The 17,272-nt window shown below is 34.2% G+C and overlaps 1 protein-coding gene and 1 long non-coding RNA gene across 2 annotated transcripts in view; one reads left to right on the top strand and one right to left on the bottom strand.

The window, feature by feature from the left end:
• Positions 1 to 380: 380 nt before the first annotated feature.
• Positions 381 to 3,988, top strand: LOC113232796. The gene is made up of 2 exons (XR_003310656.1): positions 381 to 462; positions 1,018 to 3,988. It is a non-coding gene; the product is annotated as an uncharacterized LOC113232796 (long non-coding RNA).
• Positions 3,989 to 7,701: 3,713 nt separating this feature from the next.
• LOC113233136 (integrin beta-6-like) overlaps positions 7,702 to 17,272 on the bottom strand; it is a 71,140-nt gene continuing 61,569 nt past the window's right edge. The window contains exon 7 of the mRNA XM_026468140.1: positions 7,702 to 9,830. The gene's annotated coding sequence lies outside the window, so the exon portion shown is untranslated. The remainder of the gene's footprint in view (positions 9,831 to 17,272) is intronic.

Here is a 17,272-nt window from a genome sequence, read left to right as displayed (position 1 = left end):
CGAAACGTTGGTTTGTTTGCATGCAATAAAAAATATGTACCAAATTCGTTTCACCATTAAAATTGACTTAAATTTGTATCTATGTCTATCTATTTAATATGTGTACATTATTTAGTGTAGATAGTCATATCTTTATGCTCGCTACCTATTCTACGTATTAATCAAAATACAGCAAAGTAGTTATTGTGTAATAACACTATTGATAACGCAGAGCTGTGATAATAATAGCTGATTAAAGAGATGACGTGGTACAGAATATATAGAATTGTGAATTATTCTCGATTTTTCAATATAGTTTAGCGTCTTATTTTTAGTATAGTGTCTTAACACTTTGGATGTTAATGGAGTGATAAAGATTAACACTTTTGGTTTTCACTTTTGCAGGTGGTGCAGAGGGTGGCAACGCAGTCGCACCAGCCATCGCCTCCGTCACACAACTCGTCGCAGCCGTGGATGAGGTAGGTACGGTCATTTGATGTTTTTTTAGTAGCAAATTACATCCACTACTAGCCATCCACAGTCCCAGCCCAAACACTTTCAACATGCATTAAGCTTATAAAAACTCTTCTCTCTTCTCCTTCTCCGCAACAATTTCATAATATCTTTCTGAATCTCTTTATAACTTATCTATCACCTCTGCTCAGGAACTAACAAATTAGGTAGAAGTTTGGTTAAGCTTGGAAATAATAAAAAAGAACATTACAACACTTTGTAATTCCAATTACAGTCAGCAGCATATGTATAATAGTTATAAAGCTCTTGTCTTTTTTGAAGATGAAGTAAAATAACGCTTGTCGGGTTGCTATATATTGCATAAACGCTATCCACATTCAGTCGGTAGTCGATAGAATATTTATCGACTTTAATCACTAGCTGCTTGCAAGCGAACAACACTTTTGCGCAATGAACTGTCATTTTACTCAATCTTCAAAAGGGACAGGTTATAATTTGTTAAAACTTTGTTCCGTAGATGTATTTGTAATACTAGAGGTATCTAAGCTTGCCTTTGTATTGCAGGGACCTATAATGCCTTGACGTGGTAGCGGCGAGGCTTCCGCGCGGGCTAAAGCGCGCCTCAACAGTCTCACGGAAATTTCGCCAGTGACTGCTGCCCACTTCACCTTACGTCGTACTGAGTTTACTTCAGCACTTAATATGGGATAGCATAATGTCTTAAGGAGCCATGATTTACAAAAATGATGAAATTAACATAAAACTTTTTTAAGAGTTGTTTCTTTGAAAAAATAAGGAAGCAGGAGAAAAATTACATTCTATAGGAAGGTTAAATAGTTCTCAACTTTTTATCTAATCCATTAACGATACCAAACAACACTTGAAACAGTTTTACGTCATTTAACCGTATGACCAGCGAATGATAAGAGAGTGTGATTTTGCATGCAATGCTCCTTTATTATCTTATGCTATCTCACTGTTAACATTTTAATCATAATGATGGTTAAAGTAGTAAACAACAATAGTGCATGTTATACAATTTTAACTAGACTGGTAAACTCAAAGTTCTTGATATTTGTATCACAATCAAGTCTCGGGTCTGTCCTATCTATTTGTAAATGATACTACTAATCATCTTTATATTATTTTGTGAATATTGTGTAGATAATTTTTAATGGAGGCTTTATTTACCGTCATCAGGCGAGCGAGGTTAACGGACATTTTAAATATGGTCTCTGATTTGGATATTATAATACAACGGACGTTGTAACATTAGACGACACGACGCGACTAACGATAATGGGATGTTATTTATAGTAAGGTATAAATACGACAAATGGCGCTAATTTTAATAATGTAGCAGATTTGCCATACGAGATAAGATGTGTTTTAAATTAAATTAGCGCCATCTGTTGTATACAGACTTTACGGTCCATTTTCGTATTGATATCGTTGTGTCTGATGCTACAACGCCTATTATTCGACACAGAAAGTAAGGGATCAGTCAGAGGTTACACACGGTGACAGTATTATACCTTGCTATGTGCCTTCTTATAATCGTGTAGCCTTCATTGAATGCTGGAAAACTATTTTTATAAAGATCGATCAGGATCTTGTGAAAAAGGTTTTCAACGTATCTCATTCAATTCACTAAGAGACTAAGATTTTTAATGAGATTCCGGTCTATATACAGGAAGTCATGTAAATAGTGGATGAACATTCAAGGGTTCACAGCAAAGGACAAAATAAAAAATTTTTTGTTATTAAATATTTTAAAATTTTTCCCAAAACTTCGATATTTTGTATATTAATATTTTCGGTGGCCCAAAGGCTAGCACTATGGGCGCTCGTTGAGGAGGTCACGGGTTCAATTAACAGTACGTACGTGTGATTTTGGTCTGGATAGTGACCCCTTGTTAACCACCGCTACTTCATTTTAATTATATTAATTTTTTGAAGGTTTTCTGCGTACTTATAAAAATTAAATTGTTATGCAAGCTGTCACCCCTTGACTATTATCCATTAAGTAATGAATTCTCTGTACAAGTGACGGATTGATTTTATTGGATATCGCGGGTTGTGGTCACATGTAGCCGCAATCGAGTCACAAAGTTGCAATGCCATAGTGTAATAAATAAAAAATATTACGTAATGAATACTTAAGATGTTTATGCCTTATCATATTTTATTATTACGTGCATTATTTATGTAAATATCATCTGTTCCATGCGCACGAGTTTTTTTTTGTTTTTCAACTGTGATCGAGACCGTCGCGTTTATTGTGAATATGTTTGTCGATATTTTGAAGATGTTTGCTAATGGGCTAATAGAATCTTTGAATTTTGACATAAGATGTTGAAAGCGTTGGCGTGTTATTTCCATATATATTTAGATTGTCGTTAAAAGTAATATTCGGTATTCATATTCCATATATCTGCATCATCCCGGGGTACCTTGACCATTGTTAGTGCTGACCTCTTTTAGTGCGCCTTGCGCCTGTTTAATTACTAGTGTCATTCTGCTGGTGATTGTTTGAGTGCTTGTTTAACGGTATTGGTTCTTAAATTATAAATATTCGTGGAGAACTGTTTGCTACACTTCGCCAATGTTTTGCCATATAATTTTTTCTAAAATTATTGTTTACTAACACATTTTTTTTGTATAGGTACGTATGATCGTGATCATCGTCTAAATTCTAACGTATTTATGTGCTTTAGAAGTCGATGTTTTAATGTGGTATGGAAAGTGTTTTATTAGTGTTTCTTTAGTGTCATTCCAGACAAAAGACAATATTGTCAGCATTTATAGATTATTCTTTGAACTTAGTTCTGATAACCGGTGAGTTAAAACATCTAATTGTTCACGTAAGCAAATTTATTATAAATTCTGGTAGTTTAGTATTCAAATTTAGATTTTAGTTGTGGTTAATTACGTATTCGGAATAATACTGACTAAAACAGTAATAACGGTTCACTAGAGCAGATTTTTCTTATAGGTACGGCGATTCGACGAGGGTAAAGTATTAATTATGTGAATATAAAAAAGTATTCCGGCACCAACGACCATACGGTGTCAATATAAAAAAAACATGCTTAATATGCGACAATATTTAGCAGTTGGGAGTATATAGAGTATATTATTATGAAGACTACAAAACAATTATTATTGCTGTGTAAAAATGTAAACCTTATTATAAATGTGTAAATTGTGTAGTATAATATAAAGAAAGCTGTTTTATGAAGTGTTCTTATAAGCATATGGAGAGTAGTTAAAAGTCTTTCCAATCATTAATTTGGCTCGGCGGGAGGGGTTTTGTAACTTTGTAACCTTGTTTGTAACGAGAGGTATCTCCGATTCTTGCGTCCGGAGGTAGACTGACCGTTCCCTTTGACGAAAGTACTTTAAGTGCTGCGCGCGTCTCTCCCTTCGCGCCGTGTTTTGCCTTGTATTTTATTTTGCCATGTCACGAGCATGGAAGACGAGTTGATTTCGACGGAGGATCAAAAATTATTTTTCCACTTGATCGTATAATAGATGGTAATGAAGGCGTGTAGTGATAGAGGTGGGCGATAATTGTTGATTATTGATTAAAATTAGGTGTTTGTGGCATTGGATTGTAGTTGGGATGCAATGACATCGTAGCGAGCCTCGAGCTCTATAGTGAAGACGAGTGGCTGTGGATTTCTTACCATTTCGTGCTACATTGTCACGCGTTCGCTATGTAGCTCGGCGGTGCTCGGTAGTGGAGTGTAGTTATTGTTATCTCCATGAGTTGAATGGTCAGAGGATCGCGTCGTTTTGGTTCATGGGTATTTGTGGTCTTAATTGCATAGTTAATAACATTAAATCTATACTATTATTAATAATAAAAGTCTGTATTAAAACCGGTAGTAGTTAATTGTGTAGTTCTGTTGCGTCGCGCGTCACTTTCTGTACAAATGAAACTTGACTTGTTTGAACGCGTTGCATTAAGTTATAAATAAATGCTCGAACCGTATCAGAGGCTAATTAAATCATCAAGCACATGGTTTGTCAGTTTGTAACACATGTGGTGCATTGGATTTCTGCGAAACGTGACGCGCGAGAACAGTAGTATGAATATTCACCGGCCCTCCACTCATGCACCAGAGATCAGCCACGGCGCGTACCATTAGTGTAATGGTCAATTAATGTTACGGCGTCTGTCATTCTAACACGTTTATGTAGGAAACAAATTTGACTCTGAAATAAAAGAAGTTATTTAATTTTGGAAGTGTTTGTTTCATTTTGGACCCACTTGAAAAATAATACGAAGGCGATATTCGAAAACAAAACAAAAGTGTACAGTTTGACGTGCTGTTGATTAGTTAGTCATAACTTCTCGAGGCAGGAATGACCTTCGTTCCCAGCTAGGCGTATTGAGACGAATTTCGTGGTGAGTTCGTTTTGGTGTCCACTACTGTGAACAACAAAAACATCGATGCTGTGCGCCGTATGATCAAAACAGACAGGCATGTGACATACCATAAGATTCGGGCATCTAGGCATAGGCAACGATTCTCATCAACGATTTTCATCACCTGAAGAGGCTGTCGACGAGTATGAAAAATATGTTTCAGAGATTGTCACGGAGGAGCGGCTTAAATGTTTTCAAAATGGGTTCATTCGCATGAAAAAGCGAATTAACGCTAACGGAGAATATTTTGAGAAGCAATAAATTCATTTCTGACCATTTGTAGTAGTAGTATTTATTTGTTATTCATTCCGGAAACTTATAGTGCGCCACACGTATAGCATAATGAACTATGGTCAATTATACATATAACGTACAAACCAGATACGAGCTAAAAGCGCTCGCACATTCCGTCCATTCTGTTCCCTCGTAATATAAATTGAGCCTTACATTGATGAGATTGATGAGATTCTAAATAATATTATTTGTTCCTTTTTAAGCAGTTTTTAAGCAGCTTTGTAGCCAAAGATCAATACATACATAATCATTTCCGTACTAAATGTGTCCTTTTGTAAGTGAAGTAAAGAGGAACTAGGAATATAATAGAAACATATCAGTAGTTTTCGATGTTTTATTGACTAGCTTAAAAATTAGATCACAATTTACAAAAATACAAAACGGGGAATTGCTTTAAACAGATCTTAAAATAATGTGATGTTAATGCATGAAATACTTAAATAATAAACAGTTATATACACTTAAGATGAATAGGTTTGCAGGAAACCATTTTATTTACAAAAAGAAAACTTTAAATATTTAATCATTAGTATCTTATTGTTTACTACTGCTTTACTACTATTTGAAGGTGAAAAATGAATGTTTGGTTTGTCAGTTTTAGAAATGAATTTTGTAATTGTGAAATAATATATCAGACTTAAATAATCATATTATAAATTACACAAAACAATCAGAACTTATATGAAAAAAAAAAAAAACTATGCTCAATTTTCTTCAAATACTGCTAAAATCACTTTGGCCGAATTACAATAATAAAAAAAAACAAAAATTACATTCCAAACATTTCAAACTCGGATCGATTATTCACAATTCAGAACCAATAAATAAATGTAACAGGAACTTTCTGATTAAGATCTAAAACTTGGCATAATATTATTTAACATAGTAATTTATAAAGTACTTCAAAATTAGGTATATTATGAGACAAAGGACAGCTCTGTACTTTGTTACTTACAGATACCAAATACGTAGAGTACCTACATGATATCTGTTTATATGTAGAATAAGAACTGTAGTAGCATTTACAACATAAGCGATATGGGATACATAATATTGTCCCACATTTTCACACATGCTCAAGGTTTAATAAAGTGTTAATTAGTCCTTCAACTTATAGTAAAATGTACACTATTTCCTTAGACAGAATCAAACGTGACATCATGACCACAACTCTCAAATAAACAAATTACTAATACACAACAATACACACGGAGATATGTTACGTTTAATTTGAATTATAGCGACGTTAAATAAATATACCAGAGCGTATTGGAGTTCGGAGTAAATCTGTTAGTCACAGAATGTGTGTTGTTCCATCAGACTACGGAGGGAAGAGCAGCTCATTCTACTATACCTACGCCATATAAAGCCATATTATAATGTGTTTGTATAGCACAAGATATTTTTTTACAGCTTGACGGGACGAAGAAGTCGTGCGCCTGGTGGTAAGCTGCACGCCTGTCTATAACAGTTGCAGTGCCACTCAGAGCTTTAAATCGCAAAAATCTGAGGGGCACTGCCACTACGTCTGTCACCCTGAGACATAAGTTGACAAGACCCATGTGCCTGTAATTTCACCAGCACCCTTCACAACCGGAACACGGTAATGCTGACGTTACTGCTTGGCGGCTGAAATAGGTAAGGTGGCAGTACTTCTCTAACTCTTTCACAAGGAGCTCTACTCGGAAGCTACGCTCTAGCGTAATAATTTCAGCGAAGTCTATAATCCATGGCTCTCAATATCTGAGCCATAAACCCTTTTAACATGCTCATTTCAGTATTATTTTATATTGCCTTTTTGGTGTATTGCATATCGAATAAAATCGTTCTGATTTTGTTTTATTTCCTTTTATTTTATGTACTATTTGCGGCGGTAACTATTTTCGTCAAGTGCACTGTCTGAATCATGACGAACTTGAACAGGTAAGTACATAATGTTTTGCACAAGTGTTACGTGTTGTAACTACAATTAATTAAAACTCTAAAATATAAAAATTTATTTAACTTTCATGTAGCCAATACCGAACATCGTGTTTTGATTAGGTTGATTGATTATCGAATATTCTTCGTGTTACATGTGATTGCACTAACACTGTGCCTGGCTCAAGAATATTCGTGCCCGTCATGACAGATTTTAACCTTTTAAGGCGCCGTGTACATAAAAATGTATACATAATAAATGAAGTTATTCAGATCTAGACAATGGTATTCTTGTAATCAAGTAAACACCCAGTGTATATTATAATTAAAATATCACTGTATATTATAAAAATATTAAAAAAAACCCCGGTTGTGTTTCAAAATTGAGGGCATTGCTTAGGCCTGACGCATGTTTTTAGTAGCAGTAGAGCCCCTTGTGAAAGAGTTCGTCCAGGGTAGTACTGCCACCTTACATATTTCTGCAGCCAAGCAGTAATGTCAGCATTACTGTGTTCCGGTTTTGAAGGGTAAGGGTGCTGGGACTTGTCAACTTATGTCTCAGGGTGACGGGTTTGTGATTTAAAACTCTTGAGGGGCACTGCAACTGTTATGGAAAGGCGAGTAGCTTAAACCACGCGTACGACTTGTTCGTCCCATTACTTATCATAAAAAAAATGTTTGGGCATACATATTTAGTATACTATCGATATCTCCCACGTAAGTTGTTGCAAGACAAAATATCATTTTTTGCTTTTTAACTTAAATATATCCTTCTTTATGAATAAGTTCCATATTGAAAACTTTGAAACATACATACAAAAAGTATATAAAAAAGCTTTTTGTTGACGTATTAATATACATTGGGCGTTTAGCGCTTTTGCCATTGTAATTTGCTGGGTCTTAGGAGGTTAAACATGCCATAATAAATCTACGTCTCACAAAAGCATCAACTTTCATAATGGATGTAAACTGTACAGATGTCTCGGGATTCTACTGCCCACGGGCTAAATCACCCACACATGAATAAAATTCACTATAACAACCCACTTTCTCGCCTTTCTCTCGTAATCGCTCTGCTATCAACTTCACGTTTTATCATTGGCAGTTTTTGTACACCCACTAACATTGTCTCTATAAAAATATACAACAGTAGATTCTACTGTTGTAGATTTTTATAGAGATGACAACTTCGTACAAGTAACAACTTCGGCCCGTAAACTTAGTTACACATTTCAGGGCTTAGCTAAGAGATATATTTACTAAATTATCTATAAAAATATTAACATAAATGCTTATTGTTTCTAAAAGGAAGTAATTACAAAAATCTCTTTCATATTCAACCTTACAAAGAACCATTTGAGCATTTGTATGTTCATAAATTGAAATACATAAAAGTGAACAGACTTGCTGTATTTTTCTTTATTAGTTAATGGTCTTTATAATCAAGTAACAATAACTTAAGATACGTTGAAGAGGTATATTATACAGTATACCATTTATAGTCACTAAGAAAAATGCGGTAGTACTTACTTTATTCTACATAATAACAATGTGTTTTTCTTTTAATATTGAAAAATATCCTATACAAGCTGTACAAAAAGGGTCAAATAAAAACTTGAGGGCCTCATTCTTCTTAATGTATAAGATTTGAACAACCTCTCGTTAAATCATTTGTTCAAATTCATAAAACTAAACATCTTTTACCTTTTGATTGTTTGTATGTTTTGTTTCTGTATGCAATAAACTTAACATACATGTATTGTATTGATTTGAATGAGCTCCTTAAGTTTTATGAATTCTTTTGAAACCCTGTATACATAATGAGTTCAAGAGTCAATACGTAACCATATTTATTATAGATTAGTAATCGAACTAGCTGTTTGATTACGACTCAATGACTCATTCGAACTAAACTTAATCGTCTTTAATATCACAGAGGCATTACTTCGTTGAGAACTGATCGCTATTAGTCATGAACTTATGAGATTCGGTTTTCGAAATTCACAACGAAGATTCGTAATACAGTATCAGATATTGCTTCTTTTTTGAACCATTTATACTCTCAAGATACGTAAGGCAACGCACACAGTCATTTGTATAGTAAGTAAACAATGATGACGTAAGCAACATTAAATTCAATCAAATCAAAATGTCCTGTTCAATTTTGCACCTTACGTTCTTTACCAAAGTTCTAAAGAAGATTTAATAACATAACAATTTAATCATTGTAATATAATTTTTAGCGATTACAATTCTCAGGGTAGTCTATAAACGCTAGCACACTTCATACTATGTATATAGATAAGTCTAATTTGCGACGCGAGTACCGGACGAGTGCAATTTACACTCATGATACTGCTGCTCATAGGCAGTGTGAAATAGCTAATGTGGCACACCGGACAACATATTCTTGAATCGAATCTACTTGAACTACTATATCTTTTATTAGACAGAAGGCATATTGTCCTACTTATTATTTTACAAATAAAGAACAGTTATAACAGCTGATCATCGGTCTACTGTGTTTTGTATAGACGTTGAACAAGTATTTTTGGCTTTTATATATCAAACCAATTTAGTACATAGTTTTATCTGCTACTGGTAACTATGAATTCAAGAATTAGTCCCCCGCAGAAAGTTACAAACCTTACGAGGAAAAAATTTATAACTGTCTTCGATTCCGGTACTTGTTAGCCCCATGGCGGATGAATCAGCCACCAGGTAACACCTATAAGAAAAAACACATAAAATTAATGCTTGAGAACGTGGTCATGACTCAGTGTGACGTTTGGAATGAGTCAAACATAATATGGTGGCGGCACAGGGAGAACGTCGACTGTTTGTAGACGTCTTTAGTGTAGGTATGACGAATTTATTAGCATTCATATGTATATGGAATGCGTTGCGATAAGAATTGCTTAATCAAGGATGCGTATAGAGAAACTGCCCTGGTACAGTGGACTCGGGGTGTATAAAGTAGAATATACGAACTGTACAGTTTTTTATGATACCAAACAGACGAACAAGTTGTAGTAAGCGACACGTCTATCCATGATAGTTGCAGTGCTATTCAGAGTTTTAAGTCGCAAAAATCTGAAGGGCATTGTGCCCGTCACTTTGAGACATAAGTTGACAAGTCCCATGTGTCTATAATTTCACCAGCACCCTTATCCTTCAAAACCGGAACGCAGTAATCCTCATATTACTGCTTGGCGGCAGAAATATGTAAGATAGCAGTACTTCCCTGGACGATTTCTTTCACAAATCAGCTCTACTGCTGCTACTAAAGTAAAGATATAATAAAGAGTACACTATTGTATTGTGGTTCGCATCACGATTTATTTTATAAATGATCTTCATTTATTAAGATCTTGGTGATTTATATTGAATAGAACAAGTGTAACTAATTTAGTACTAAAAATTTTGTCTTCAGATCACTCAAGACACAGATTTAACACTGTGCCAGACAACAACACCAACCCAGAATACTCAAATCAGAACCGACTTAGAAAAATTCATTTACCAAACTAGTCCTACCAGGAAGCGAACCCGTGACGTCCTCACACAGCGCCTAGCGCAAACCATTGAGTCAGCGAGATCGTAGTGTGCTAGTGATTTGTTTCTAGCAAGATTATAATACTAATACGTCTCAGGACTACTTTACTAGTATCATAAGTAACAATTTTTGTTACATGATTTTTGACAATAAGCCTGATTTTACTTTCGTACAAAAAAATATTTAAATAACAAAAGAAAGCGTTAACGTGAATGCCAGTCCGATGCAAAACGCAAGACGGAGGTGGGAGTCGTCTTACTACTAAATACAGACTACAAATTGTCAGATAGTAAAAAAAAAACTTAAAAGTTAGTAGCAGTAGAGCTCCTTCTGAAAGAATTCGTCCAGGTAAGCACTGTCACCTTACCTATTTCTACCGCCTTTCTGATTATGAAGGGTAAGGAGTCCTGGTGAAATTACAGGCACATGAGACTTGTCAACTTACGTCTCAGGGTGACCGGCACAGTGGCAGTGCCCCTCAAATCTTTGCGATTTACAGCTCTGAGTGGCACTGCAACTGTTATAAAGTAAATAAATAATAAAATAACATGTTTCTTTATGTAGGTATACACCCATTAATAAATTTAACATTATTTATTACATTACGTTACATTAAGTAACATGAGTAAGTTTTGAGAAAATCGATTTTTTGTAAATTGTATTTTCGCACCTTCAAAAATAAATCTTTTTGAAGATCTTAAGACTTATTTATACGTGTTTTTTACTAATAGATTTATAGACATACATAAATTACTATTACTATTTACTATTATTATGTACCATTATACATATTTTGTGAGATACCGCTATTTTGATTATAATGAAAGGTTTCAAAAATTGACATATAAAAATACTTACTAACTTCTTAGTGGTTTTTTAATTGTTTTAAGTTAGATAGTGCTATTTCTATTTTTCCATTAGAAGCGAAATTATCATAGCTATTGAATGGTATAGAAAAAACTAATAGGGCGTATCTCAAGAGACAGCGCCTTTCGGCTTAGCAGGGCAGTATCGTTTTGCGAGGTTGTCAGTCTTTTACAATTACCCTGTATAACTTAAAGCAATATTTTCAAGGGTTATTGTACAACTATTGAAGAAGTTACCGTGGTAGCCTAATGGTTTGACCTGCTGCCACTTAAACAGAGGCTGAGGGTGCGAATCTGGGCTCGCACCTCTGTGTTTCTCGGAATTTATGTGCAAAATTTAATTTCAAATTTATCGTGAGTTTTTTGGTGAAAAACTCGCGATGAAACCTGCTTGTCGAAAAAGGTTCACAACTTTCGGAAAACGTTCAAGTCCCCGACCTACATTGGGCCTGAGTGGCGGACTATGGCCAAAATCCTCGTCTGAGAAGATCCGTGCTCAGCAGTGGGACGGGTTAATGATGATGATTGAAGAAAAAAAGGAAAATCGTAAAAAATGCTTGATTAAGTATTCCATGCATAATTGTAACCGGCTTCTTTATACATATAAATGTACTTATGACGTGTTCTCAATCCTATTTTGTTTACGGCTTTACGCTCACAATGTTTGTTTTTCATGTAATGTTTGTAACCATCCTGTAGGAAAAATAAGTATGATATAGGCTAGGCGCCGACGCACTTGACCGACTTGATTTTTAAGTCAACCGCTGTCGGACAAGTAATTAGCATTATTATCCTTCATAACATTTCAATATGCACTCTATAAGGAACTTGATTGAGTTCTAATCGGTTTAAATAAGAGCTGCGTACACGATTTTATGAGTTTACTTATTTACATAATTGGATGCAGTACCAATTTATTCACACGACAATTGCTTATATCAAAGTCGAATATTATATATAATAAGATTTATATAATAAGATTTTTTTACCTATTGTTAGTAATTAAGTTAAAAGTTTAAATTTTTTATACAATAATGTATGCAGGTGTTTCACGTTCCTATAAAATTACTTGAAATTACTTAAGCGGTGTTGTTTGCTAAGCGACGATATGGGACTAGTCTACTTACGTCTCAGGGTGAGAGGCGAAGTGACCCTCAGGTCTTTGCGATTTAAAGCTCTGAGTAGCATTGCAATTGCTATGATCAGGCGTGTCGCTTACCACCAAGTGAACGACTTGTTCCCGTGACTTGGGATCATAAAAAAAAACGCTTGTTGAATTACAAAAAGAATGTTGAATTACAATATTCACAATTATGAAAAAATAATGACGTCTATCGTCTTTTGATTTCGATTAAACGATCCATTATACGACAATTTTAACTAAGTCCGTAAAACAGTACTATGAATCGATCTGTTAATTTCAACTACCACACGAAGTCGTAAAATTTCATCAATGTTAATAAAATGCCATAAGTACTGACATCCTTGTTGAAGCTTTCTTCGAAACTGAGTCGGGAATGTGAGGCGGACAAACATGTCCTTTATATTAGATATCCTGAGTGTTTTGACCTTTTATCGTAACGGACAAGTGGTATAAATGGTCTTTCATAATAAATATAATATGTAGTAAACCAACATTTTAACTTGCTACAGTATTTTTACTATTACAGTTCCAATTGAGAAAACATCGTGAGAACACTTTGCATATCAGAATATCTACACAATCTCTTTCAAGCGTATTTATTTCTTTACATAACTTAATGCATATTAACGGTTTCCTAAAACGCACATAGATTAAAGAATCAAAAAAGATAATTTAATTTACACAAATCAGTTTTTTAGTAATTATTATTATGAAATTTACATTCCTTAACGAATCATCTTTGGAACAGACCACTGCCTAACAAAGGGATATATAGTTTAATTGATAAGACTATTTGCTGTGGTTCAATAATTGAAGCGTGTATTTAATGTTATAGAGTCATTCAAATAACAGTATGCAATCGTGGGTAAAAGGGTATGCATTCAAATACATACTTTCTACCTAATGTTCTATCCTAGAGTTGGTGGTTACGGCTCTAATATCACATAATATTAGCGGTAGAGCTCAGTGGCAGTGCCCCTCAAATCTTTGCGATTTACAGCTCTGAGTGGCACTGCACTGTTATGGATAGGTATGTAGCTTACCATCAGGCGCACGACTTATGATATATATGATATTATAAAAAAAAAACTGCCGTGGACAGGCATGTCGCTTACTACCATTGTTTGTCTTGTCGCTTTCTAGTATGAAAAATATTTTGAAGGTGACCTGAATTTATTGCCCATTAAGTTTAAAGCTGGATAAAACGCCTCTATAGAATAAACAACTTTTTACTAACACCAAACTCCGTTATAAAATGCATTCAAATACATCTTGATTTCGTCAGTTGCAAGATACATCTATTTATGGCTTTAGCTCCGGGCAGCTTTAATATCAAGAGGATGTGGTACTTTGCCATTTATAAAGTTTGTATGAAGTTAACATGATTATAAAGTGTACCGGTTGGGTGTTTCAGATGCAAATTTAGAGAGTGATTTTAAGTGCATTCCTTATTTGAATCGCAATTTAGGTATTAAGTGTTTAAATAATGTTTTAGCGTCTATTAAGAGGGAGCACGCCAAAAAAGTTTTGAAACAAATATATGCCTGAAGTTCGCGTGACATGCGACAGGAGATGTTGAATTTTGCGCATTAAAAGTACCAAATTCGTTTTAGCGGAATAACTCCAAAATAAAGGGATTAAAAAAAATCCGTAGTGATAGTTGTCGATCATGCATAAATATAATTAATTATCTATTTTTGTCCTAATAACCTGTAGCATTTCGAGGATAAATCGAATAAATGTGAAAATTAGAGGTCATTTCCTGATTTTTATCTATCGAGGAAACTTTATTGTTTTATATTTCTGATTAATGTCTATGCTTGAATATATCGTGTAGTTACTCATACAATAACCCTCTAAAATCAAATCGAAGATTAGGAATTTTTCCTCTGCTCCCCCTTAAGATATTACGTTCAAAATAGGTTTCTTGACACTGGGTTTTAGATGGTGGACTGGAAATATTTAAATCTATATATCTTAATCTCTTGGCGAAAACAAAATACCCCTTTAAAAGCTTGGGGACAATTACGTAACACCCGCATAAGTACCCGTTACGTAACACACACAGACACGCAACACGCACCCATTCACGCACACAATTTTGGCATAATTTCATGTCAATCTAATAGCAATAGGTTCGAGTTTGGGGAGCTTGGAAGGCTTAGGATACAGTCTGTTGATCTAGTTCAGATTCCAGTTCATGTTCAGTCACTTTAATAAAGAAGACCTATTTTTGTACCAAATAATTGTAATCAAAACTTGTAAAGAGAAATAAATTTATTATTATTGTTTTTTTTAGTTTTGTTTATGGCCTAAACGATAATTTTTCCATTAATTTATTATTATTATCATCTATAGTACACCTTTAATGGGTGATGAATTGATGATAGAAGTGTGGGTCGAACTGGCAACACACTGCCCGAGTTGCCCGACTATTGCATGCTATGGTGGGGCGACGGATGTTTGATGTGATGTTATTGTTTTCTATACATTTGAAAAGTTCACGTCAGTTTATTGATTATTGTAACATCCATTTATGTCAATAAAGTAATTACACTAAATTCATTTATTATTACAAGTAATTTTTTTTTTATATACTAGTAGGTAATAGACAATATTTTCATAAATAACATTATTGGTTTGTATTTTTTTATCTAAAATTGTTTATATTTTTAAGTCAGTATATTGATAAATTTATAAATAGATAATTTTCAAAGTGAGTTTTCAGGTTTAGCGATACTAAACATTGAAAATAAACTATTCTTTTTCGGATCTAAAATACTACTTACTCCTAAAAAATGTCCTGTTCCCGAATAATTTATTCTTTAAAACGATCCTATGAACAGGATGACTTATTTGTAAAAAGATCTGTTGTCTTTTAGAAAAGTGCAATTTCGCGTATACGTTTTCGTTTTTTCAAAAAACCAACCAACCATCCGTGACCATGACCTGTAATAAGTCTCAAAACGTTAATTTGTTTGAAAATAAATATTATACGCCGTTTAGATTTAAAAAAAATCCAAATTTCATACAATTTCAACATTTCATAATGTTTTATCAGAAATTACCAGCCTAATCTCGCTTGGGTGGTCCCATCAAGCATTTGTAATAATTCTCAACAGTTATTATGAGGTCAGACGTCAATGCACTCGCTGCCAATAATTGGTCAGGAATTAGAGTTAATCACAATGGTAATAAACATTTCGGAGTAATACTGACTGACATATTATATGTTTCATCTGTGAAATGTGGTTTACTATTTTCCTTATAGTTGTGACTGCCGTATGAAAAAAAATGTTAAACGATTTTTATTTGAGTAATCATTTTTGGTGTAATAAAGACACATTCGTGTTCATGCATCCAAAAAAGCTTAGCACACGAAAGTCATAAAAATAATAAGAACTATGTATATGTATACATATGTAGTTTAGTAGCAGTAGAGCTCCTTGTGAAAGGGTTCGTCCAGGAAAGTATCTACTGCCAACAGGCAATAATGTGAGCATTATTGCGTTCCGGTTTGGAAGGGTCTTCCGGTTTGTTAACTTATGTCTCGGGGTGATGGGCGCAGTGGCGGTGCCCGTCAGATCTTTGATTTCAAGGTCTGAGTGGCATTGCAACTGTTATGGATAGGCGTGTCGCTTACCACCAGGCCCACGACTTGTTCGTCCCGTCATTTGGTGTTATAAAAAAATGTGAAATGTTTATAACTCTCCATATATTTAAGCACAAAAATATTACCATCTGATTTCGTTCGTAGAATCCCTCTCGAAAAACTCTCTTTGAAATTTCTCAATTTGCAGATGTGGCCTTATTTCATCTACGGGTGCGAATTGTAGATTGAGAAAAAAAGATTTTATTTAATATTATTTTGTAACAAACTGTATAAACACGTGTTTATTCTAGTTTTCGTACTGTATGACACACAGGCATAGGTATTATACATAAGTATGTTTTCGTTACATACTTACATATCACCTATTTCAAAAACGTTCGGTAGCAAAATAATTTATTATAAAGTGGTAGAGCGAGCGAGCGAGCGAATTAAAATGCGTTTTATTAATTAACGATAACGTCAATCGTTAACAATAAATTGCTTTGTGTTTAATGGTATTCGTGATTGAGTATTGTATTTCTTTTATGACTTTGTACGTACTTCGGCCACATTAAATTAGTACTTTGAAATGGACATAATAACAGCAGAAGTAACGAAAAAAAACTTTTTTTAAATTTAAAAAATTATATTGTTTGTTGATTCGATTTATGCAACATTAAAATCCATTGTGCAGCGTAAGAGCTCTACATAAAGTTATGTACACATATCTAAATAGAGGTATGCAGCGCAGTTTAAGGGTCGTATTCCAGAACTCTACTCGATGCTCAAGTCAGGACTTGAGTATGATTTAAAGCACTAGAAATCATACTCAAGTCCTTGCCATTAGGGTCGTATTTCCAGTGCTTGAAATCGTACTCAAGTCCTGACTTGAGCATTGAGTAGAGTTCTGGAATACTACCCTTAGTGTTACTTAAAATCGCCGAAATATACGATCATGTACAATTTCTTTATTTATTTTATTTTTTATTTTCATTTTTAATTAAATTGTTTG

The sequence above is a fragment of the Hyposmocoma kahamanoa genome, unplaced genomic scaffold, assembly GCF_003589595.1.
Source record: "Hyposmocoma kahamanoa isolate Upper Pololo Valley unplaced genomic scaffold, ASM358959v1 102, whole genome shotgun sequence".
NCBI lineage: Eukaryota > Metazoa > Arthropoda > Insecta > Lepidoptera > Cosmopterigidae > Hyposmocoma > Hyposmocoma kahamanoa.
This window is presented reverse-complemented; position numbering and strand designations above follow the sequence as displayed.